Source organism: Lampris incognitus, chromosome 1, assembly GCF_029633865.1.
Source record: "Lampris incognitus isolate fLamInc1 chromosome 1, fLamInc1.hap2, whole genome shotgun sequence".
Taxonomy (NCBI): Eukaryota; Metazoa; Chordata; class Actinopteri; order Lampriformes; family Lampridae; genus Lampris; species Lampris incognitus.
Genome location: NC_079211.1, coordinates 29,662,625 through 29,686,689, shown reverse-complemented (window position 1 = coordinate 29,686,689; position 24,065 = coordinate 29,662,625). Strand labels below are relative to the sequence as shown.

Here is a 24,065-nt window from a genome sequence, read left to right as displayed (position 1 = left end):
GACAATGGTCATGTGTCTTTCCCATTCCAGCAATAAGACAAATAATCAGAGTTCATGTTTTGTTTTGTTTTGTCTTGTCGTTAGCCTCATTCAACCATGCAATGCTGTTATGCGTCTTTAAAGCAGGTTAGAGCATTGCGGCCAACCTGCTGCTCTTTGGGAGAGAGGCACACGGTCCCGGTGTTTCATGACCATGGCCTTCAGTATTGCGGAAGGTCTTGTGTTCACATGCCTTCCCCATTACAACACGCCTAGCGGCACATGACAGCACAATGCCCGCAGGCGTTGGCTTTTCAGCTGAGCTCAGAACTAGTGCAAGGGGCGGGGGCGTGTGGAGAGGAGCTCAGATGGGGTGAGAGGGGAGGGGGATGCTGCCTGTAAGCACAGCGGCATGGAATCGTTGCACTCATATGATAATGTAATATCTGCATGAGAATACGGTGACAGTACAGACTGACTCCATGGCTTTCAGAGAGGAGCTAGCAGATGATGTTGGGCTGTGTGTGTGTGTGTGAGGGCTGACTTCCTCTCTTACATGAAGGAGGCAGAGGGATGTGTGTGTGTGTGTGTGTGTGTTGGGGGGGCGAGGGGTTCAGGGGCTGGGTAGGTGGGGGGGGCAGAATGAGCGGGTGAGAGATAGTGAAAGAGTGGGGGAGGCTGGAGAGCCAGGCAGCTGAGAGGCGAGGGCCGGTGCAGTGCAGAGCTGGAACGGACACCCAGAGCTCAGCCTTCCTTGGGTTGCCATGGAAACCACATTCCTCCCCCGCCTGCATCCCTACAGACTGCTTCGACTCTCATCCCCTCTCTCTCTCTTTCTCTCTCTCTTGCTCTCGCTCTCGCTCACTCTCTCTCTCTCGCACTCTCTCTGTCTCTCTTGCCTCCATTTTCATCCCTCCTTCTCTGCTTGTCTTTTATTTCCAGTGTTAGGTTGTTTTTTTTTTTTGTTTTTTTTTTTTAGTTTTTACACTGTAAACACTGATGCATCGAGCAAATTCGTGGCACCACGGATGATGTGCACTCAGCAAGGTCTGTGATTTTAGATACACTGCCCTCTGTAGCGAGAGGTAAACGGGTAATTACACAGAGATTATTGTCATGCACACATGGACACAAACATTCTGTATTATTGCCCTGTCTCTCTCTCTCTCTCTCTCTCTCTCTCTCTCTCTCTCTCTCTCTCTCTCTCTCTCTCTCTCTCTCTCTCTCTCTCTCGCGTTCTGTCTCTGTCTCTCTATATGTTACTGTCTCTCCTACTCCCCTTCTGTTCAGCAGCATGCTTCAGTAATGCCCCCTCTGGTCATAGCATCTCTTCCCACACACAGTGTGCCTATCTCTGTCTCTCCCTGCTTTTGGTATCTGTCGTGGATCCAGAGTGTTTTCCCCATATTCTTTTCCACCTGCCTCACCCCCCTGTTACTGCGTTTTTCCTCACCTCCTACTTATTCCCCTTTTATAGCTCTTTTTCTCTCTCTAGCTATCTGCGTCTCTGTCTAATTCCGATTCTGTATCTGTGTCTCCCTCTTAGTCTACTTCACTCTTTCTCCTTCTCTCTGCAACATCTACACCATACAATGTTCCTACACCATTTATCTCTGGTACAGTTCATTTATCTCCTTGGTTTTAAGATATTTTTACATTGCGTTATTCCTACTCCCTCCTTCTCTAGTCAATCCATTTCTCTCATCCCCATCATGTTTGCCTCTCTCTCTCTCTCTCTCTCTCTCTCTCTCTCTCTCTCTCTCTCTCTCTCTCTCTCTCTCTCTCTCTCTCTCTCTCTCTCTCTCTCTCTCTCTCTCTCTCTCTCTCTCTCTCTCTCTCTCTCTCTCTCTCTCTCTCTCTCTCTCTCTTCATTATACTATTAGATGTACTGGGTTTGGTGTGTGGTGTACCAGCTGTTCTCTGCCACTGGGGCCTATTAATAGGAGTCTTAGGTGTGTAGCCCTTGTTTTCGGTCTCTGCATTTCTGGGAGTGCAAAGTGGTGGCTCCTTAGCACATTACTTCCTCTTTCACTGCAAATTTAAAGTCTCTTACTCTTGTTTACTCTCTCTCACTCTCATTCTCACAAAATCATTTTCTCTCTTTCTCTCTTTCTCTTTCTCTCTCTCGCTCTCTCTCTTTCTCTCTCTCACACACAGACAAACACACATAATGCAATGATTTGGTAAGGGGTAAAACATATTTCAGAGTTACTGTTATCTCTATAAATGGCATCCAAATTTGTCAATATAACCAGCTGTGTGCAAGTAGTAACATTTATCTGTCACTTTATGATGTATCTGCCAATTTATTTCCTGTTTGTGGCAGAATTAAGTGGACAGAGGTGCTGCTAAAATGCAGTGATGCTTGAAAGTGGCTTTTGAGTCTTGCCCTCTCAAATCCAACTCCCACAGTTAATTAAAGCTACAGTACAGCAGCTCAGTCTGCATCGTTGCAGAGCTGTCCCTTTAAGAACGCCTCACTACCGACCCTCCTTATATGGGCATGGATCCTGTCAGGTGACCAAGAAGTAGTCACACAGGCTTCTCAGCGAAATGTATTGAAATGACTGAAAAGCTCTACACATGGTGTCCATGTAGGGGGTTAGGGTTGTGATGTTTATGGTGTTGTGTGTACGTGTGTGTATGTGTGTGTGTTTGGAAGCAGTGGTCCAGGTGGGTTTACGTAACAGTGGGCTGTTCAAGCTGACACTGGGCTGATGGTTGTGGAGGGACTGCAAGGTGGGATGCAGCAATGTAGCCCTCCTCAACAGCCATGGGATAATTTTCTCGTTTGTGTCATAAATCACAGATTGCTCGGTTTTCATTTGTCAACATAGGGTCAAAGGTTACCTATTTCATTTCGCAAGATAGATTACCTCGTGCTGTTGATCTCTATCTTTCCGAGCCGAGCAGTTTAATTGGTGACAGCGTTTACTGAAAGGGGGCAAATGGACAGCAATGCATCCATGCATTCACACACACTCAAACACACACATAATCACACATATGCACACAAACACATATGTGTACTCAGACACACATATGTATGCATTGTGGGGTGTATTGCAAATTTCTCATTGTATTCCAAGTATTTATTCATGTAACTTGTATTGCCTTAGGCTATAAAGCATAATAATTTTGTATAATGATGAAAAATGAAAAATATTTTTCCATGATATCCATGCAGTACTTTTTGGGATGGATACGTGGATTATTTACAGAACCTTATTATGCCACAATAAGCAAACACCAACCAAGGCTGGTTTTACCTTATAGGATTTCCAAAAATGTAATCAAAATGAACCTTTTAAATTCAGTAACAAATAAGTTAAACAAAATAAATAATCGCCCACTATTATGTAAGGAAAATTATTTATTTTGTGGTAATGTAGTTTGTAAGTCAGCTGGTTTTACTAGTTTCATGATATTGTTATAAGGTGAGGGGCAATGATGTGGTAACCAGATGTGTATTTCTTCTCCATTGAATGGACAACAACAAAACAGTTAATCACAGCGTATGATTTCAATGATTTCAGCATATGTTTTCAGTGCAATAAATTATCACGCTCTCATTGACAGCAGAGCATATCAGGCTCACAATGCCAAAAGAGACCCTCAAAGCAGACTGACACAGGTAGTAAAAGTTCCAAAAAGGTTCAATCAGGCAAAAGAGTCGGTACATGGAATTCAATCAGATCAGGCAGAGGTACCAAAAATGGCAGGCAAAATGCAGTCACAAAAAACAGGCAATGGTCAAAACATTCACTGGGAAAACAAGAAAATAATGCTTGAACACTCACATGAAGGTAAAGACCAACTGGCAGCCTGAGGGAGCGAACACATCGCTTAAATACACACATGGGAGAGACAATGAAGCACAAGTGGAACACATTAGGGCGGGACTGTTACCCTTGTTATGCCGATGACACCCAGCTGATCTTGTCCTTTCCTCCCTCTGACACACAAGTAGAGACACACATTGCTGCATGCTTGACTGATATCTCGGATTGGATGGCGACACACCACCTGAAGCCCAATCTGGACAAGACAGAGCTGATGTTCCTCCCGGGGAAAGGTTGCCCGCACCGAGACCTGGCCATCACCATTGACAACACCGTGGTGACGCCAACTCGGACTGCGAGGAATCTGGGTGTGATCCTTGATGACCAACTGTCATGTGCTGCAAACATAGGATCAGTTGCTCGCTCCTGCAGATTTCTCATGTATGACATCAGGAGGATTCGCCCATTCCTCACCGACGAGATGGCAGAGGTGCTCATCCAGGCTCTGGTCATCTCCCGGCTGGACTACGGCAACTCCCTCTTTGCTGGCGCCCCGGTGTCTGCCATCACACCTCTGGAGCTTGTTCAGAAAGCTGCAGCTTGTCTGGTGTTCAACCGCCCTAAGTTCTCCCACACAACTCCCCTTCTCATGTCCCTACACTGGCTCCCAGTAGCTGCTCGCATCCAGTTTAAGACTCCGGTGCTAGCCTACAGGGCAGTGAAAGGAACAGCTTCTTCCTATCTCCAGGCCATGGTCAAGCCCTACACCCCCACCCGACCACTTCGCTCTGCTGCCTTGGGACGCCTGGTTGCCCCGTCGCTCAGAGGCCCCTGCTGCCAATCGACCTGGTCACAGCTCTTATTTGTCCTGGCCCCACAGTGGTGGAATGAACTCCCCACTGATGTCAGGGCAGCGGAGTCGCTGCCCATCTTTCGGCGCAGGTTGAAAACTCACCACTTCAAGAACTACTACCCTGTTACTTGCTCATAGCACTTATTGTAGTCACTCATTTAAAAAAAAATCTTTCTTCTGCACTTATGACCTCTGATGACTAGTAGTTCTCCTGATTTCCTACTTTAAATGCACTTCTTGTAAGTTGCTTTGGATAAAAGCGTCGGCTAAATGACTGTAATGTAATGTAATGACTGGTAATCACACAGGAGGGAAACTTGACAGGAAGAGACATCTAGGATCTGGAGCAGGTCATGACAGAGCATCTAATTTTGAGAAAGCCTGTTTTTCAGCATCTCCTCAACTGTTCTTAGAATTTTGGACGGATTTCTCCAAATTATACTCAATTATAATTTTTTGCAGGATGTCTTTGTCTTATTTAGTGGCAGACACTAACGAGGCTAGGACAAAGGAGCAGGTCATCTGTAAAAGTGTGCATTATCTGGATTGCAGGCGTGTCACTCGCTTCTGTTTTAATTCATGTTGTAATTCAGGAAATTACTGGTCTGTTACCAACATTGTAGGGCTATTTTATTCTTGACAATCCTCGTTCAATTTGTGGCTAGTGAGGACGATTTCGCAACTGTCTGTATTTAAACCTGTCTGCAAGTTGGTGGAGCATCCATTATTGGAGTGCAGAGGAAAAAATCAGTTTCACTAATGTTCTTTTATTACCTCCTATATGTCTTTAACTGGAAAAGAGGGAGGAATACAATTTTGATGACTTGTCACTTTTCACAACCGCAACAACAACAATGTGTTATTCGATGGCAGGTGTCTTCAGATATGTTAAGGAACAGCTGGTTGACATTTTGATGTATTGTAAGCACAAATAAGGTAGGCTTTTGCCATACTGCATAATTAGAGTACAAGTCAGTCAAATTGCACAACATTAATCTATGCTCTTTATTTCCTTTGCAATAGTTCAAAGGTTTCATTAGCACATCTTAACCTCCTTCCATCATGTTTCTGCTTTTTATATCCATCTTTTGTGACGCAGAGAGGAACAACAATTAATTTACTCTAAGGAGACTTACCAACATTTTTTTTTTTACAATTCATATTATGTAATATTTAAAGGAAGAGGATTCTTTCCCCCAAAGGTACTACAGACGCCTACATACACTTACATAGTATCTTACAAGCACGTGTGTGTATGTGTATGTGTATGCCCACACATCTAGATAAACACATCTATCTTGATTCTATGCAGGCAGTCTTTTTTTCTCCATCCCTCTCTCTTATACTTTCATTTTATAGTAAGGTTCTTTTTCCTGTTGTTTTGTCTATTATGCAGGACACTGCATAGATAGATAGATAGATAGATAGATAGATAGATAGATAGATAGATAGATAGATAGATAGATAGATAGATAGATAGATAGATAGATAGATAGATAGATAGATAGATAGATAGATAGATAGATAGATTGATTGATTGATTGTTATAAATGCCCTGACTACATACCACTGGATGGCAAATGTGATGTGTACAGTTTACACAAAAGACAGAGCAAGGCGAGGGAGGCTGGTTGCAACATGTGCTCGGTCATGTGTGCTGCGATAGATATGCTTGCATTGTCCTTTCAAGCCACCACCTTGAAGTACCACCTTACAGCGCCGATTGGCTTTGGCAGGGTTTGTGACTGCGTCCTGCAATAGAAGTGGAGGCTTTTCAGTGGTCCACAGTCTCTGTTTAAAGTGCCAAAGTTTCTCATCTTCCTTCTCCGCTTGCCAAATTCGCATAGGTTAGACTAAAAGAGTGTCACGACAGTGAAGTTAGTAACCATTGTATGTAACTGGGTATGGTTGAGTCTGCTGTGCATGCCACTTGGTTGGGTTGCAACATAGTGTAGTGTGCCCCTCACCATAGCAGCTCACTCAGATGGACAAAAAAATGTAATGCATTATTAGTTAGACAGGCTCCATCTCAGGTGTGTTCATCAATCCTGCTTATTTTTCTAACATGTAGAATACATACATATATTCATACACATATTGTCTCTTCCCCACATTCACACACACACACACACACAGTTCCCGTCCCCGTCACATTTCATTAATAATGCATACATGCAGAGCTTTAATGGTGATGCTGTAACTCTCCCCTTGAATCCTAAAGAAAAACATCCACCTTACATGTATTTCATGTCTTGCTATGATCAAAACTCAAACCTTAAAGGCAAGCACAATAATTCATAAGCAGTCTTCTTGCATTATCAAAAATATAGCCGCCATTGAAACATGAAAGCCCAACCTATAGTTGCTCATGCTCCCTCTCTTGCTCTCTCACATGTTCTCACTCTCAATCTCTTCCTCCACCCACATAAAAGCTCAAGCATGTAATCTTGTTGGTTGCGTACACGTGTTGATGTCATCATTGTGAACATAGAATATTTCCCCAATGGTTCTTGAATGGGGTTTTAGGAGTGCAGTATTCCCTTACAGTGCTTCCTCTGACAATGTCCCGTACTGTAGATGGAGCGGCAGCACCTTACGATGAAACAAGTCAACAGCATCCCTGTTTGGTCAGAAATGATACTTAGCATGGACGTGGGGGAGAGAATGATGTTAAGTAATGCAGCATGATTCAAAGGCATCCTCTGTCAAAGGGCAAGGCAAGTGATGTGCCTGGAGAAAAAGTGTACACCCTGTTTTTCATGCTGTTTCAAATGCACCGGGAGTTGAAATGTAATATGGTGCACCTGCTCCATTGTTAGATTATTCCCAGATAGGTGCTGTGACATGGGGCCCAAGGCTGTAAATCAATAGCACAAGAAAACCATTAGGCTACTGTTGTACCAGAGATGACCGTGCAGATGACCAGAGTCTAGTCTGAGGGACAGGGGGTGTGCACTGTAGGTTGGATTTTGGCTGCAGTGGGCTGATGGAAAACATGGAGCAGACCAAGCGTGAGTGGATCCAGGGGTTGAAGGTGTTGGATAAACAAAGTGAGAATGCGAGAATGTGGTCCCGTGTTCCTTTTTCACATATTGAGAGGATGGCCAAAATACAGCCATTTTACTGTCTCTTGATCTGTGAAATAGTATCTTTTCACCCAAGGCGGGGAGCAGGGAGAGCTAGGCAACGTGGTCCCTTTAAGAGCAGTCGGCGAAGCGCTCAGTCCTGTTGGTGCTGCTGCTGCTGCTGATGGCGGTGCTGCCAGTTGATTGGCTGTGGCTGTCAGGGCTGAGGTGCTGGAGGGATGCTGGTACATATCCTATCCCTCTCTCCCCCTCCCTGCCTCTCTTGCTCTCTCTCACACACTCTCTGTCTCTGTCTCTCTGTCTCTCTCTCTCTCTCTCTCTCTCTCTCTCTCTCACTCTCTCCATTTCCCTTTCGCTTGCTCACATCCCTCTGAATAATCCACATCTAGGGCAAGCAGGCTGAGAGGCAATCTAATGCTCAGCTCCTCTCTGCAGGCTGAGAAAAGAGAGAGAAAGAAAGAAAAAAACAACACTTCTCAACACGGGAGGAAAAACATAAGGAAGATAATTCAACAGAAGAGGAAGATACTGAGAGCGAACGAGGAAGAATTTAATTTAAGGAAATCATTTATATATTCATCTTGTTTACATATATATATATATATTTGTACACACACATAAAGATATTTATATCTATATATATAAATATATACATTTATCTCTGTACATATCGGTAGTTGTGCTTGTCTGTTTATATTAATATTTTTATATGTATTTGTTTGTGTAAATATATATGATATATAAACAAATGAATATATATCTATGAATTTCTATAAATATCACTGTGAAACGAGACGCAAGAGGAAAATTCTACCATCGGGGCTGGTCTCTGATCGCGTGGTCATATACGATATTTTGAATATTTTCTTTGATCTTCTACGTCAAGAGGACGGAGGCTACGTGCCCATTTTTTGATTTTTGTTTTCCTGTTGCTGCTTCCTGCCCCTCTCGTTCTTTTCTCTTTTTGTATCCAAGGGGAATAAGGAGGAAAGTAACAGGATTTGACAAAAGGGAAAAATCTACTGAAATTGCTGTGATTAGTGTTATTTGCATCGGCATAAGTGCCCAGTGAGCCGATTGCAGCGTGCTGTGTGAGAACTGAGGAGGCAGCAGAGACAGAGTGCCGTGCCGTGCCGCTCAGCTCAGCGTCAACCCGGCCAGCACAGCCAGCATGCACAAACACCACCACTGCTGCAAATGCCCAGAATGTTATGAGGTGACTCGTATGGCTGCCCTGCGCAGGATGGATGCACCATCATATGGAGGAGACTGGCAGGCTGAGCCCTATGGATACCCATCCGGGTATGGGGGAGGCCAGACCTTACCGCCCCCAGCCTCAAGCGGAGGTGGAAGCATGGGAGGAGGAGGGGGCACTTTGGGGAGAAGTAAGGGCAAAATAATGTCTAGCGGGGGCCCTGGAGGCCCCAACCTTAAGAGCCAGTCCAAGGGGGGACCGAAAGTGAATGGCAACAACTCTGGCGGGCAAGGAGGATGGTGGCCGGAATGCACCTGCACCAACCGGGAGTGGTATGACCAGGTAACTAATCTTTCTCAGTTGATCAGATAGCTCAAGGCCTCTGGAGCTCAAGATTGGGACCTGAAGCGTTTTTGCTGAGTTGGAAGAGGCAGTAATTGTCTATTTTGTGAATTGCTTAACTGTCATGGACCTGTTGGTTTATGATAGTTTACGTATTTATTGTTCACCCTGCTTCAGATTTTCATTTGTTGTGGTTCATCCATTCTAAGCAATGCACAGTTTGAGACAGCAGAACTGGACTGATCTCGTTTAGATACATAGAAGTAGTATTGTTTTCCACATTTTGATTTGGCGCAGATCAGTAATGCTTATAGATTCTATACAGTGAATTTCATTTGAGGCTTGTGCTGGTGTATGATAACCTCAGACCAAAAACATTTGGTAATGCAATGATGAGTAGCAACCTGTATTTTTTTTTTCTCAGACAGTACCTCATGTTCCACCAAAGACAAAACTGTACCTTAACATTTGCAGAAGACATTTGGTCTAACATTAACATGCTGTGTAGGTTTCTGAAATGATCGAGCTACAAAGGGGCTGTGTCTCATCAGAGAAAAGAAGGAGGGGGATTTAAAACAGCTATATTTTTATGTAGGCTCTTTTTATTTAGCAAGATGTTTTTGCTCAAAGGTATCCAAGTGTAATATCATATCCGAATAGAGAACCAGCTTCTCGCTGTGTTCAAATGAGCCCTGCCATTCATAGTGTACATTGTGAATTTATCCTCCCCTCGACGTACCATTTTGCATTCATCAGCTCATTATATTCAGCCCAGACCTGAACATTTTCCTTTGATAATAGGCTGGAACAGCTTCAGAAGCACAATCTGTAATTAAGCAAGGTGCGTGCATGTGTGCATGAGAGTGAGCGAGGGTGGGGGAAGGGCTGCTTGGCATGCATGAAATTCAAGAAATCGGCTCATGCGTGCATCTGTGTAGCTTAGCATTTGAGGGTATCAAAGCCTCTGTGTTGTGTATTCTTTTATATATTCAACTGAATGCATTCTGATCAACAAGCGCTGGGCAATAAGAGGCGGAGAGCAATGAAAAAGCATAGGGGTAAAATGGAGGCTGGACTTTCACCGGTTATGTGGAAGAGAGCCCCCTAAGCTGACGCCACATATGAGCTGCAATCTGACTGTGCAAGCCAGATTCCCTCCTTCACAGCCAAGGAATAGGTTTTAGCTGTTAAAAGGCAAAAGAGATCGAGCAACGTGCTTCTTAGATTGGACTTGCGTTGCGATGGCTCTCTATTACACAGCCCTCCCTGATCAACCATCAGCTGCAGCCAGACCACTGAGGCACATTTCATTACTCACATGTTTAATAGCTCGTAGCACTTTTGATTATGTAATCCTTTATTGTGTCTGATTTTTTCGTTTGTTAGTTTTGCTTTCCGACATCCTAAACGGTCTCCTGCTCATTTCAGGTGTACATCATCTATTCCATGTTAAACCTGAAAATGAATTAGGGCTACTTTGTCATGCAAAATGTTCTCCGGCTTGACGGGGCTCTATGAAGTGCTTGTTCTGTTGTTGGCTCCAGGGCACGATATCAAAAAGCCAGGCTTACATAGATAAATCTGTGGTGCTAAAATCCTGCACTGGCCCAATGCTTCGAAGCATCCCCGGTCTTGGTTAGCTCACTTGCTGTATCATGCATATTATATGCAATACACTAAAACTCAGTGAAGGAAGCAAAACCAGAATCCAACCTGATAGCCATAGCTTGTATCCAAGAGGACTGTCATCAACCAAAGGGGTAAATAAACAACAAAGCAATGAGGATTGTGTGAATTAACAGAACAAGACTGCACAGACAACGGCAGGAAAAAAAGCAGCAGTCGTGGGGATGAAAATGCTAATGTTGAAAAAGAGAGAGAAATAAGCAAATAAAGGAGGCAGCAGGCCTGGAGAGGGGGAGGGGGTTATGTAAGAGGGGGCATTTGGTAATACTGTCAAAGAGCAGCGCCGGACTTATTATTCGAAAAAGTAATAAATGACCCATTACGTTCATTATTATCATTCAATTCTTAAGTAATGCTATTGCTTAAGTTATTCCTCGAGAGCAGTAATTCGTTATGCTCCTTGTTATGTCACTTTCCAGTTACACCGTCCAAACTGATGATTTCATCTCCTCTTGTGATTATGATAATTCAACTGGCTCACTTGTGCACCTCTCTCTGAATAATCGGGATGAAGCGAATGGCATCGACATCCCGTGTACTTGCCGATTTTGCGATCGATGATCTCTCATTGTCATGATAATTTGAACACTTCCATCCAGAGTGAGTAAACCTCACTGCCATTTTGTCAGCCGGGCCAGCTGAAAGAGGTTGGGCTATGGTGTGCCTGCCTTGGTCAGCGAAAAGAGGAAGACGAGTCAATTTACCATGACAGACCAAGGAGGAAAAAAGAAGGAAAAAAAATCTATATCTATATATAGTGAATGATTTTAGATAATTCAACTTCAAACTGATATTTGGTGGAGGCAGGGGATACAAAAAGTGTGCATATTGTCTTTTGATTTTGTAGATGTGATATTACAGCTCAAATTTACATAATATTTAATTGCACTACATGTTACTGGGGTGTGTGTGTGTGGGGGGGGGGGTTCTGATATTGTGGACAAGCATCTCCCTCCCATCTCTTTATAAGCGCCTCCTCTTCCTGGAAAGGGCAATGGCATGGTTATGGGTGAACATGTCACCTCCCTCAGCTCTCTGGAGTCACCATTGCTCATACATGGGAGGGAATGGAAAGCCTTCCCCTCCCCCACTACCTATGTGCTGCTCACAGATGAAGTCGGAGCGCAGGGCAGACATTAAACATGAGCAGCAGGGAACACACCCACCCAGCCATGCACGTTTGCTTTCTTATGGATGCAGGCTTTTGTTTCAAAGGATCCAGCTTTTTGTCCCCCTTTTATTCCTTATTGTGCTACTATGATTTTTTTTTTAAAAACGATGCTAATCTATTTTAATCTTTCAAAATTATTGCGGATTGACGTTTGCACTTTGATCATTCATATCTCTACAGTGTCGAGGTTGCCGTGAGCATCTCTCCCATCTTAGCATATCAAAAATTGCAGAAATCACCCTCTGTACTCATCACAGTGCTCTGTAGACTACATGTCTGTGTCGCTCCATTTCATGTATTAATATAAAATAGATATAAAATGAGAGGCTGACTGATATCAAGGGCTGACTAGGTTAATTGTGATTGAGCATGTGAACTCATTTGGGATTATAAGAACATTCTTGAAAACAAGAGCATTTGAATTTCCATCAGAGAAATGTAGAGACCTTGGTCTAACGGGAAGCTTCAGTCGGAGAGCTCCCACTCCCCCCGCAGGCTCCAATCTGTCTTTGTGTGCGCTCCAGCTCTGTGGCTATGATTAGCTTTAAATATTAATTGGATTTTACTTTATTTATTACCAGCAAGATATTAAACATATCCGAAATGCTTTTCAAATCCCCATGCCTATTTTTGACCTATCATTTATTAGAAGATATTGTCTCTGAAGTGGTGGTGTGTTTTACATTAATGCACAGGCATGGTGGGTGTTCCATGCTGAACAGTCCCATCGGTGGTTGCAACTTGAAAGCCTGTAGGCCAAGACTGAAAGTAATTCTTTGTGTGTGTGTGTGTGTGTGTGTGTGTGTGTGTGTGAGTGAGTGAGTGAGTGATCGTTCTTGCGCTTATATTGATTTATTGGCGTCATTGGTTTGTACATGTGTCTGATGAGATTTTGCCCAGTCAGATTTGATTTGCCGTGCCTTTAATAGCAACCCAGGGGGTATAACAGGATGAGATTTACAAAAGGCTCTCTATCCGAACGTCTTCAGCCGGGTCCCCCTGCTGTGATTTTGAAAGGCTCTATCTGCAACCTGGAATATTCTCATCAGATCAGGAGGGATTTATCTACGAGTTCATCTCAGACGCAAAGCATAAAGCACAATATCTGCATGATATGCAAAAACCTGGGGGATGTTGCAACGAGAATTTCTCAACAGTTTATTTAGAAATCTGGTGTGATGACTAAGAGCAAGACTTTTTTACCGCCCATGTAGGTGCAGAGTCCGTCCGTGTGTTCAGGTCATGGTTGCAAATAATAACCTCGCGATTGTCTTTTAAACACTCTAGCAAGCAATATTATTGCATACATATCGTATATAACATAGTCAGTGCTCTCAATGACTGTTTCTCCTTTCTCTGATGAGGGAAGATATGGCCTTAGCATGTCAGCAGATAGCCACTTGCACCTCCGGAGGAAAGACTAGGGGAAAGTAATTGATGATGTGGAGAAGAGAAGGAAGAGGCTTTTGTTCAATTCACTAACCTTTTTTATTTCAGTTTACAGCCTTTATCTAAACAGGGCAAACACTATCAGAAAGCACCTTTTTACAGCTGTGTTGTAACCCGTGCAAACATTGAAAAATGGCCGTGGTAAAAGAAAGAAAAAGGATGACAGGAAGACTAGAGCGAGGATTTAGTGCCAGACGTCAGAAGTGGTAGTGTTGATATCTGTCAGTGAATGTAGGGGTGGCAAATAACCAAGGGACGAGTGTTACACCTAATAAGTGGCCTGGTGGGCCAGACCCAGACTTGAATGCATTAAGGTTATTCTCGGGGGAATCACACACACGCTGCCAGTCCTCCTTACACTCTTAGAGCCCCTGAGATCACAATCCCAGACAGCCTCGACTCCTTGCTAATGTTGTCATCCTGAAAGCAGTGTCTGGCTGTGTAGAGTTTTGGGGCAGATGAGGAATATGGATGCCTACGCAAACATTACCATTTTTAGTTTCTGACTAATCTATGGCCGTGAGTCGTAAAAGGCTTATATAATAGTTTCATATATCGGGTACATATCATAATGCGCTGCTGCCTTACAACTACCACGGGTTCTGTTTTGTCCAATTAAGAAGTGGATGGCACAAACATTGCTGCATACCAGGATTGGTGTGCCTTTTCAGTCATTTTATTTACCTCGTGTGATAATTATTCAGACATTATTACACTATGGACATCACATGTATAAATTATAAATATATTTATACTATTTACTATATACTTATCCGATGAGCAGAAGATCCAATGTCAACATGGTGGCTATGTGTTAGTTCTCATCTAGCTGAGAATATACACCAATCAGCCAAAACATTAGAACCACCTGCCTAATATTGTGTAGGTCCCCCTTGTGCCTCCAAAACAGTTCTGACCCATCGAGGCATGGACTCCACATGACCTCTGAGGTGTCCTCTGGTATCTGGCACCAAGGGTTAAGGTAGGGTTAAGGTTAGCATCAGATCCTTTTAAGTCCTGTAAGTAGCAAGGTGGGGCCTCCATGGATCGGGCTTGTTTTTCAAGCACATCAGACAGATGCTTGATCGGATTGAGCTCTGGGGAATTTGGAGGCCAAGGCAACACCTTGAACTCTTTGTCATGTTCCTCAAACCATTCCTGAACAATTTTTGCAGTGTGGCAGGGTGCACTATCCTGTTGAAAGAGGTCACTCCCATCAGGGAATACCATGGCCATGAAGGGATGTACTTGTTCTGCAACAATGTTTAGGTAGGTGGTACATGTCAAAGTAACTTCCACATGAATGCCAGGACCCAAGGTTTCCCAGCAGAACATTGCCCAGAGCATCACAATGCCTCTGCCGGTTTGCCTTATTTCCATAGCGCGTCCTGGTGCCATCTCTTCCCCAGGTAAATGACACACACACACACACACACACACACACACACACACACACACACACACACACACACACACACACACACACACACACACACACACAGCCATACACATGATATAAGAGAAAATGTGATTCATCAGACCAGGCCACCTTCTTCCATTGCTCCATGGTCCAGTTCTGACACTCACGTGCCCATTGTAGGCACTTTCAGCAGTGGACAGGGGTCATCATAGGCACTCTGAATAGTCTGCTTCAATACAGCCCCATATGCAGCAAGTTGAGATGTACTGTATTCTGACACCTGTCTATCATAGCCAGCTTTAACTTTTTCTGCAATTTGAGCTACAGTAGCTCTTCTGTGGAATCGGACCAGACACCTTTGCTCCCCTCGTGCATCAATGAGCCTTGAGCACCCATGACCCTGTCATTGGTTCATTGGTGGTCCTTACTTTGACCACTTTTGGTAGGTACTGAACGCTGCATACTGGGAACACCCGCAAGACCTGCAGTTTTGGAGATGCTCTCACCCAGTCATCTAGCCATCACAAGTTGGCTCTTGTCAAAGTTGCTCATATCCTTACACTTGCCCGTTTTTCATGCTTCCAAAACATCAAATTCAAGAACTGACTGTACACTTGCTCCCTAATATATCCCACCCCTTGACAGGTGCCATTGTAGTGAGATAATGAATGTTATTCAGTTACCTGTCAGTGGTTTTAATGTTTTGACGGATTGGTGTATCTGGTTAAATGTAGTCCACTTTTAGACCAAATTGTTTAATTCAATGGTGGCACAGTGACACAGTGGTTAGGACAGTCGCCTCACAGCAAGAAGGTCCTGTGTTTGAGGCCCGGGGTAGTCCAACCTTGGGGGTCATCCTGGGTCATCCTCTGTGTGGAGTTTGCTTGTTCTCCCCGTGTCTGCGTGGGTTTCCTCCGGGAGCTCCGGTTTCCTCCCACAGTCCAAAGAGATGTAGGTTAGGTGAATCGGGCATACTAAATTGTCCCTAGGTGTGAATTTGTGTATGTGTGTGTGTGTGTGTGTGTGTGTGTGTGTGTGTGTGTGTGTGTGTGTGTGTGTGTGTGTGTGTGTGTGTGTGTGTGTGTCGGCCCTGTGCGATGGTTTGGTGGCCTGTCCAAGTGTGTCTCCCCGCCTGCCGCCCAATGACTGCTGGGATGGGCTCCAGCATCCCCGCGACCCTGAGAGCAGGATAAGTAGTTCAGATAATGGATGGATGAATGTTTAATTCAATATGACATAGTTAATAATAATATAATAATGATAATCATTACATTTATATAGCACTTCTAGACACCCAAAGTGCTTCACATTGAAGGGGGTAACTCACTTCAACCACCAACAATGTGTAGCACCCACCTGGGTGATGCACAGCAGTCATTTTGCCCCCGAACGCTCACCACACATCAGCTTGAGGTGAAGAGGAATCAGTGAGCCAATTACACAGTGGGAATGATTAGGTGGCCAGATGGAGAGAACCAGATTGAGAATTTTGACACCGGGTAACCCCCTACTCTTTATGATAAGTGCCATGGGATCTTTAATGACCACAGTGAGGCAGGACCTCGGTTTAACGTCTCATCCGAAGTATGGCATCTCCTACAGCACAGTGTCCCCATCACTGCACTGGGGCATTGAGATTTTTGATATTTGTTGATTGTTTGTTTGTTTTTGTTTTTGTTTTTTTTAATTAGGACCAGAGGGAAGACTGCTCCCTACTGGCCCAACAACACCACTTCCATTATGTATCGCCCAAACAACTTTAACCCTCTAGGATACACAACGCAAGTCCATGCTTAAATAGTTTTAATTGTTTTTGCTTTTAGTAGTGCCAATTTAGGTTGAGATGCAGACGTCTACTAGACTTTCACTTTTCAACCATTTTTCTGCCAGTTTTAGCTCAGATTTGGCTAAATTTGGTTGAAACGTAGTAGTATACGTTTATATCTCTGCCTAAATAGCAATGACAAAAGCGAAAATAATCAAATGTACTCTAGCACACGTATGGACTTGCGTTGTGTATCCTGACAGTTGAAGTGATTTGGCCGACGCTATTATGTCATGACGAATTAAACAAGCTAGGTGAGAGCAAATGTACAGGTGCCAAAATAAATAAATAAATACATATATATATATGCGCCGTGTTGAAATCCAGTCTAGTGCTCAGTGGGTGATTTTGTATTCCTTGATATAATTTGCCTGATTTCCTGTTTTCTGGATATGGTGATCATTTTGTACATAGCTCTGAGCGTACTTATGAAGTAATGACATCCACCGAGTGTACTATAAGACTACTTTATCTTCACTGACAAGATCACAAAGTATGTGATATGGGTAAAAACAATACATCTACTGTAGACAAGTGATTTCATTCCTAAAAGAGCTTTCTTCCCTTTTGAAAGAGCTAATTCTTGCAAAATGATTGCACATACGAAAGTAAAACACGTAACACAATTTATCTCTATAGCTTTGCTTAGAAAATCATTGTTTTCAAGGAAGAATCATCTTTGCGTTTTTGAACAATAACTGAAGGTTGCACCTTTTTCCCCCATAAAGATAGTGTTTAAAAGCTCAGGGGGAATTTTTTTTTTCTTTTTCAGAAGATTGTCCATCCATCTTAACATTGTCTTAACCACTTATCCTGCTCTCAGGGTCGCAGGGAAGCTGGAGCCTATCCCAGCAGTCATTGGGCATTCTGTAATTAATTACAGAAGAGTGTAATTAATTAAACTGAATTTTCTCTGTGGCACTCCATGGGTTTAACATGTTAATAATTTGAGATCTTTACAAATTGGTACAGAAGTGTTTGTGAGCCCACTTCTTGATTTTTGCTTCACTGTAAGGCCTTTCTGTGTGCTCAAAGCTGCTGAATAGCAAATGATTTAACTTTTTTTTGAACGCAACCTTTTGAAATTTTTTCTCAAAATGTATTCAAGTTGTCTCAACTGGGTGACAGAAATGGGCGCAAGTCCATGAATACTGGGATGGCATCGAGCGCGTTACCTGTGCCCCCATCCATAGCGTTAATGGTTGTGTCAGGAAGGGCATCTGACGTAAACATTTTGCCAAATCATTATGCGGATTGACAAGACCATACTGGATCAGTGTCAGCTGAGGCCCGGGTTAACAACGACCACCATTGGTGCTGTGCCCTCACAAGGTACTGATGGAAACTGTAAAATCCTCCATGGCAACTCCTGAGAAACAGGGAACAAGCTGAAAGAAGAATACTTGAGAAGATGTTGAGACAAGTTGTTCATCTTCTCAAGTACCAGGGTATTCCCATGTCCCCACAGCAGTTCTAATGAGAATGTAAAATACATACTGTTCAAGAGTAGCCCATAGATTCTGTGACGAGCGACCTTTTTGCTCTTGTGTGACCTGTGTGTGTCTGCTGTGCCCGGCCCTGAGGGGGGGGAGCTTTAGGCAATAACGCCCATTTCAGTGCAGTTACGCCATAATCTTATTAGCTCTGACAATCTGCTAGTACGGTGTAGAGCCACTTGGCTTTCTGAAGTAATTGCCCTGTTGTCTTGGTTGCTGTCAGCAGCTGCACCCTGACGGTCACTTGGAGTTTCAATTGTCATTAAACAAGGACTTGAGAATACCAGCCAATACTATTTATCTAGCTGTCTACCCCTCTCAATCTCCCTCTATCATCCTGTCTCTCTTTTGCTTAAACACACACGCACACATGCAAACACTTCCCTCTATGCCCTGCGCACATACCTCCTCCTAAAAACAAAATGTACCAAGCCCATATGAATTTTTAGGCCAGGAGAGGATGGTGATTCTCTGCAAATGCACTGTGAAACAAGAGAGACAAGGTGCACTGCAATATTTATGTGCACTTTTTACAAAAGCTGGCTTTTTATACACCATAAGTGGGGGCCAGGACCCAGTGCTTGAGAAAAGGCCAGGCAGACGTTGACGTCAGTGTGCCGGGGAGAGGGTGACAGCTGAGCCACCATTAGGGTGGCTGTACAGCTCGATCTGTGTTGGGGAGTTGCTCTAGCTGCGACCCAGGACTCCGGAATTGAATCCCACCTGCTACACTTTCCTTAAAAGCCTCTCTGTTCAGTTGCTCTGTCACTGCTTTTACGTTTTCACTGTGCTCACAGATTGGTTAGTCTGATCTTTTTGTTTCTCAGGATGGAGGTGTGCAGTGAAAAGAAGTTCTCACTAGATTAAGCTGCGTGCCTTGATAATGCAATTATACACATCAAGTGTAGTGTACCACTAGTGGAAACACAGTGACTGACAGTATCAGCTACATGTTGAGAGGTGTTCTTCCTCTTTTCTGCACATTTACATTAGAGGAATGTGTGCATGGGTTTTGCTTCAGGCGTTGGATTTTTTTGCAGCTTTTACAGGTGTATATGCCAGAATCTGCAGATTTCGTGTGAAGAGGTGTGTGTCCTGCTGGAAGCCATGGCTGCAGTGCCCCTGTGATCCATATGGCCATTGTCAGAGGCCCTGCCAGGGTTCAGCCCCATATCAGCTTGCCCGCTCCCCTCTTCCCTGGCTTTCGCTGCCAGCCAGGGGAGGAGAGAAAAGGGAAGGGGAATGCTGTTTGTTTGTTTGCTTGCCTGCTTTGTTTTATTTAGGGGATTTTGCTGATCACAGTAGCGACTGGCCTAGAAATGCATTTATGTTGTGCAGGGCAGGGTGAAACCCTGATTCAGCGATGGAAACATTGGCTTTTCTGTTCAGGAGAAAAGTGATGAAAACGAGGCCTTGGACAGAGGAGGTGACAGGGCAAAAATAACATTATCTAGAAACCCAAACTGCTTCACTGCTGTTAATCAAAGGATATCAACAAATGGCTATGCGGCGCTTTTCTCCGGCTTCTCTTCCCAGAGCCATCCACAGTTTTCCTGTGCTCTGGTCCCCCACCTAGGGTAGGCTTGTTTTAGCAAAAATGTGCTATCAACCTCAACAAGCCACACACACATCACCCACACGCTACCATGGTATATGTGTACATCACAATCAATATCAGTGAACAGTGGCCAATGCCTGAGCCTCCTGACTCCTGTCTCTGTGGGGGGGTGTGGGTGCTTTCAAAAGTGCTTGTGCTTCTATTCAACCGTTATATCAACTGTTATTTTTGTAATTTCAGACTGCAGCTTTCATTTCATACGCACTGTGAATGCATGTATATATAGTGACAGGCAAGGCTCCATAGATCTTGAAAATTCTTCACAGTATAGGGAAGCCCATGCCAATTTATTACAGTATTGCCAGACCAATGGTCTCAGAAAAGGTTGTTTGATATGTAACGGTATACAAAACGTTGCATCCAGCTCCAGTAAGACTATAACAGTATATATTTTGTTCAGGTTAATCTCCTTATTGAAAAATGAATTTTGAGTGAAAGATGCACATTTTTCTTCATCCACTTTCTGCGAAAATGTGTGTGTGTGTGTGTGTGTGTGTGTGGGGGGGGGGGGTGCATTGGGAAAGCAGCACATTTCATACCATGTGTAGCTGCTCTGAGTGCCATCTCTGTCTAATGCATTATCCAAGCAGCCCTTCAGCCATTTGGTCTGGCCTCTTATTTCTTTCTTTTTCCCCCCTGTTGTTGTTGTTTTTCAGTTTTTTTTCGTTTTTCTCACCCTCCCCTCCCCCCATCCCCCGTCTTCCACCGCTCCTCTCTTCCTCCGCTTGTTCTTTCTAATACATAGTACGAATCAAAGGCTTCATTTTTGGGTGTAGAGCAGCATTCAGAGAGGATACTGCACCAGCAGCTTTAGTAGACCTGTGCTGGTTGATTAGTACAGCCTTTCTCTGCCATTTCAAGATTATACTTGCATTAGTGCAGACTTTTCAGAAAGACTACAACTGTGCCGAAATACGACAACTATATTAGTTTTATCGTTCTTGAAATCTCACTTGCTTTGCTGTCAGTTGCAAATCAAAATGAGGTAGGCGGATGTGTTATACTAAACCCATTTGAGACTGTTAACCTAACATTATAGCATTATTTTTGTTCATATTAAAATAATGCTATTATGTTTTTTATTCATATTGGGCAACAGGCATGGGTGCAAGTCTATGAATACAGGGATGACAGCCAGCACTTTACCTGTGCCCCCGTCCATAGGGTTAGTGGTTGTGTCAAGAAGGACATCCGATGCAAAATTTTGCCAAATCAGTATGTGGATTGACAAAATCATACCAGCTCGGTCGAGGCCCAGGTTAACAACGGCCGCCATTGGTGCTGTGCCCTCGCATGGTACTGGTGGAAACTATAAATTCTGCTGTGGCAACCCCTGAAAAACAGGGAGCAAGCTGAAAGAAGATTATTTCTATTCATATTTAGTTAGGACAGGGGTCGGTAACCTTTACTATCAAAAGAGCCAAAACACAAAACTGAACAAAAGTCCCAGTTCAGTGCGAGGTGATCCTCTTAATTTCTCCTCAGCCACGTATCAACGCACAATTGAAACGACACAATTGACTATGACTGCAGGTGGGATGCCGGATGTGGGTATGTGTCCTGGTTGCTGCACTAGTGTCTCCTCTGGTCAGTTGAGGTGCCTGTTTGCGGGGGAAGGGGAACTGGGGGGAATAGCGGGATCCTCCCACGCACTACATCCCCCTGGTGAAACTCCTTACTGTCAGGTGAAAAGAAGCAGCTGGCAACTCCACATGTATTGGAGGAGTCATGTGGTAGTCTGCTGCCCTCCCCGGATCAGCAGAGGGGGTGAAGCAGCGAACGGGACGGCTCGGAAGAGTGGAGTAATTGGCCAAGTACAATTTGGGGGGGAAATGGGGAAAAATCTAAACGAAAAAAAAAGTCACAACTTGGTAAAACATACTTTGTGGCAAAATAATAGTCTATTAAAAGATAGCATTCTCGGTTGTTTTGTTTTTTTATCCCCTCCCCCCCTCTTTTTTCCCCTCCCAATTGTACTTGGTCAATAACGGCACTCTTCCGAGCCGTCCCGGTCGCTGCTCCATCCTCTCTGCCGATTCGGGGAAGGCTGCAGACTACCACATACTTCCTCCAATACATGTGGAGTCGCCAGCCGCTTCTTTTCACCTGACAGTGAGGAGTTTCGGCAGGGGGACATAGCATTTTGGAAGATCACGCTATTCCCCCATGTTCTCCCCGAACAGGCGCCTTGACCGACTAGAGGAGACACTAGTACAGCGACCAGGACACATACCCACATCCTTACCACCTGCAGACACGACCAATTGCATCTCTAGGGCCGCCCAACCAAGCCAGAGGTAACACGGGGATTCGAACAGGTGATCCCCATGTTGGTAGGCAACGGAATAGACCACCGCGCCACCTGGGCGCCCCACGTGCTCATCCATTTAATGTGATTTCTGTTTCTGAACATCACTGCAGATCTTCTCCATATCAGGAGTGTACTGCAGGCTCTTGTCTGTGAGGCGGGAGCCATATTTCGATTATTGAGTTCATGCTTGAGGTAGGGAGACTCAAGACAGGCATTCGCTATTGAGGTTCGGCAAAATTTAGAGGGAAAGGCGCTGGGCCATAGACATAGGCTATGATGCATATTTTAGTTTACGAAACGTTAAAAAAAAGTATACATTGCAGAGAATGTAAGAATCACTTTAGGCATGCAACAATGATAAATCCATCCATCCATCCATCCATTATCCAAGCCACTTATGCCAACTGGGGTCGCGGGATACTGGAGCCTATCCCAGCAGTCATTGGGCGGCAGGATTAAAATGTCAAAAAGTAACCGTTACTCATTTCCATATTTTTTTTGGGGGGGGGGCTCAAAGCCACTGGAGAGGGGCAAAAGAGCCGCAGGTTGGCGACCCCCGGGTTAGGTTGTTGGTCGCATTGAACTAAGTCATGCCTAGTCCACACGTACCGGGGTATTTTTGAAAACGTAGCCTTTTCTATGCATTTTGGCTTTTTGTCCACAAGCAAACTTTGTTTTAGGTCACTGAAAACGGAGCTTGTGGAAAACTCCTTCCAGGGTGAAGATCAGATACTCTGGTTTCAGTGTTGACGACTGAGTTTTTGGCTCATTGTTGGATTTTTTTTCCCAGGCTTCTGATTGGCCAACATGGCTTTAGCGTTAGGGTTATATTGCCGCCTGTTGGTTTGGCATGCTCTTGACAGCGCTTCCGTTGTGTTTTTGCGTTTTCATTTGGACAGAGATTTTTTTCTTATCCCCGCCAGGACAGCCTGGAGGGGATTATGGGGATTATGCATTTGGTCGTGTGTGTGTGTGTGTGTGTGTGTGTGTGTGTGTGTGTGTGTGTGTGTGTGTGTCTGTCTGTCTGTTTGTCTGTCTGTCCGCGGCTAATTTCGAAAACTACTGGACCTATCAGCCTAAAATGTTTTGTGCACAGTTAAGACTGTATGATGGAGAACCTCTCATGGTTGCAGTGATTTAAAACCTTCAACAAACGTTTGTTCTCGCTATCGTCGCTCCCTCTCCCCATTCACTCTCTAGCTCGCTTGACCAACGCTGCTCTCTGTCGCTGCCTGATCTGAGTCAACCGTGCGAATGCACGACTCACATCTACAGTTAACTCCGATCGAGCAGCGACATGATCAAAATGTATTAAAAGAATTTTGATAATCCAAAAAAAAATGCAAAAATTATCAAGGAACAACTTCCGTTAGGTTGCTATCAAAACAAAAAGTGTTGCATAGTCTTGTCACTGCCCAATCTAAATCAACCGTAGATGTGCGATGTAGATGTGTGATAGATCTAACCCTGTCTTTATTATCCCTGCCATAATAAAGACAGGGTTAGGATCAGACCATAATGGTCGCATAGCAAACCTTTTCTTCTGAAAAGTGCAAGTTCATATCAGGTCTGCCTAGGAGGCCTTGCATCCACAGACTGACAAGCAAAACTTTTTTTATTGGGTAGATTTTTTAGATTGAGCACTGCATACTAGAAACAAATGTTTTCCCATGTTTCCCATTCAATCGACTTGGGCACTGTGCAAAAGTCTTATAATGGCAGGAAAAACGTCAGTTTTCTCTACGTGTGAATCTGTCTGCTGGCGACACGGTGGCCCAGTGGTTAGCACTGTTGCCTAACAGCAAGAAGGTCCTGGGTTCAAACCCTGTCCCAGGTCCTTTCTGTTTGGAGT

The 24,065-nt window shown here is 44.1% G+C and overlaps 1 protein-coding gene across 2 annotated transcripts in view; it reads left to right on the top strand.

Moving 5' to 3' along the window:
• dlg3 (discs, large homolog 3 (Drosophila)) overlaps window positions 1-24,065 on the top strand; it is a 108,054-nt gene that overhangs the window by 19,521 nt on the left and 64,468 nt on the right. The gene's annotated exons all lie outside the window — the stretch shown is intronic.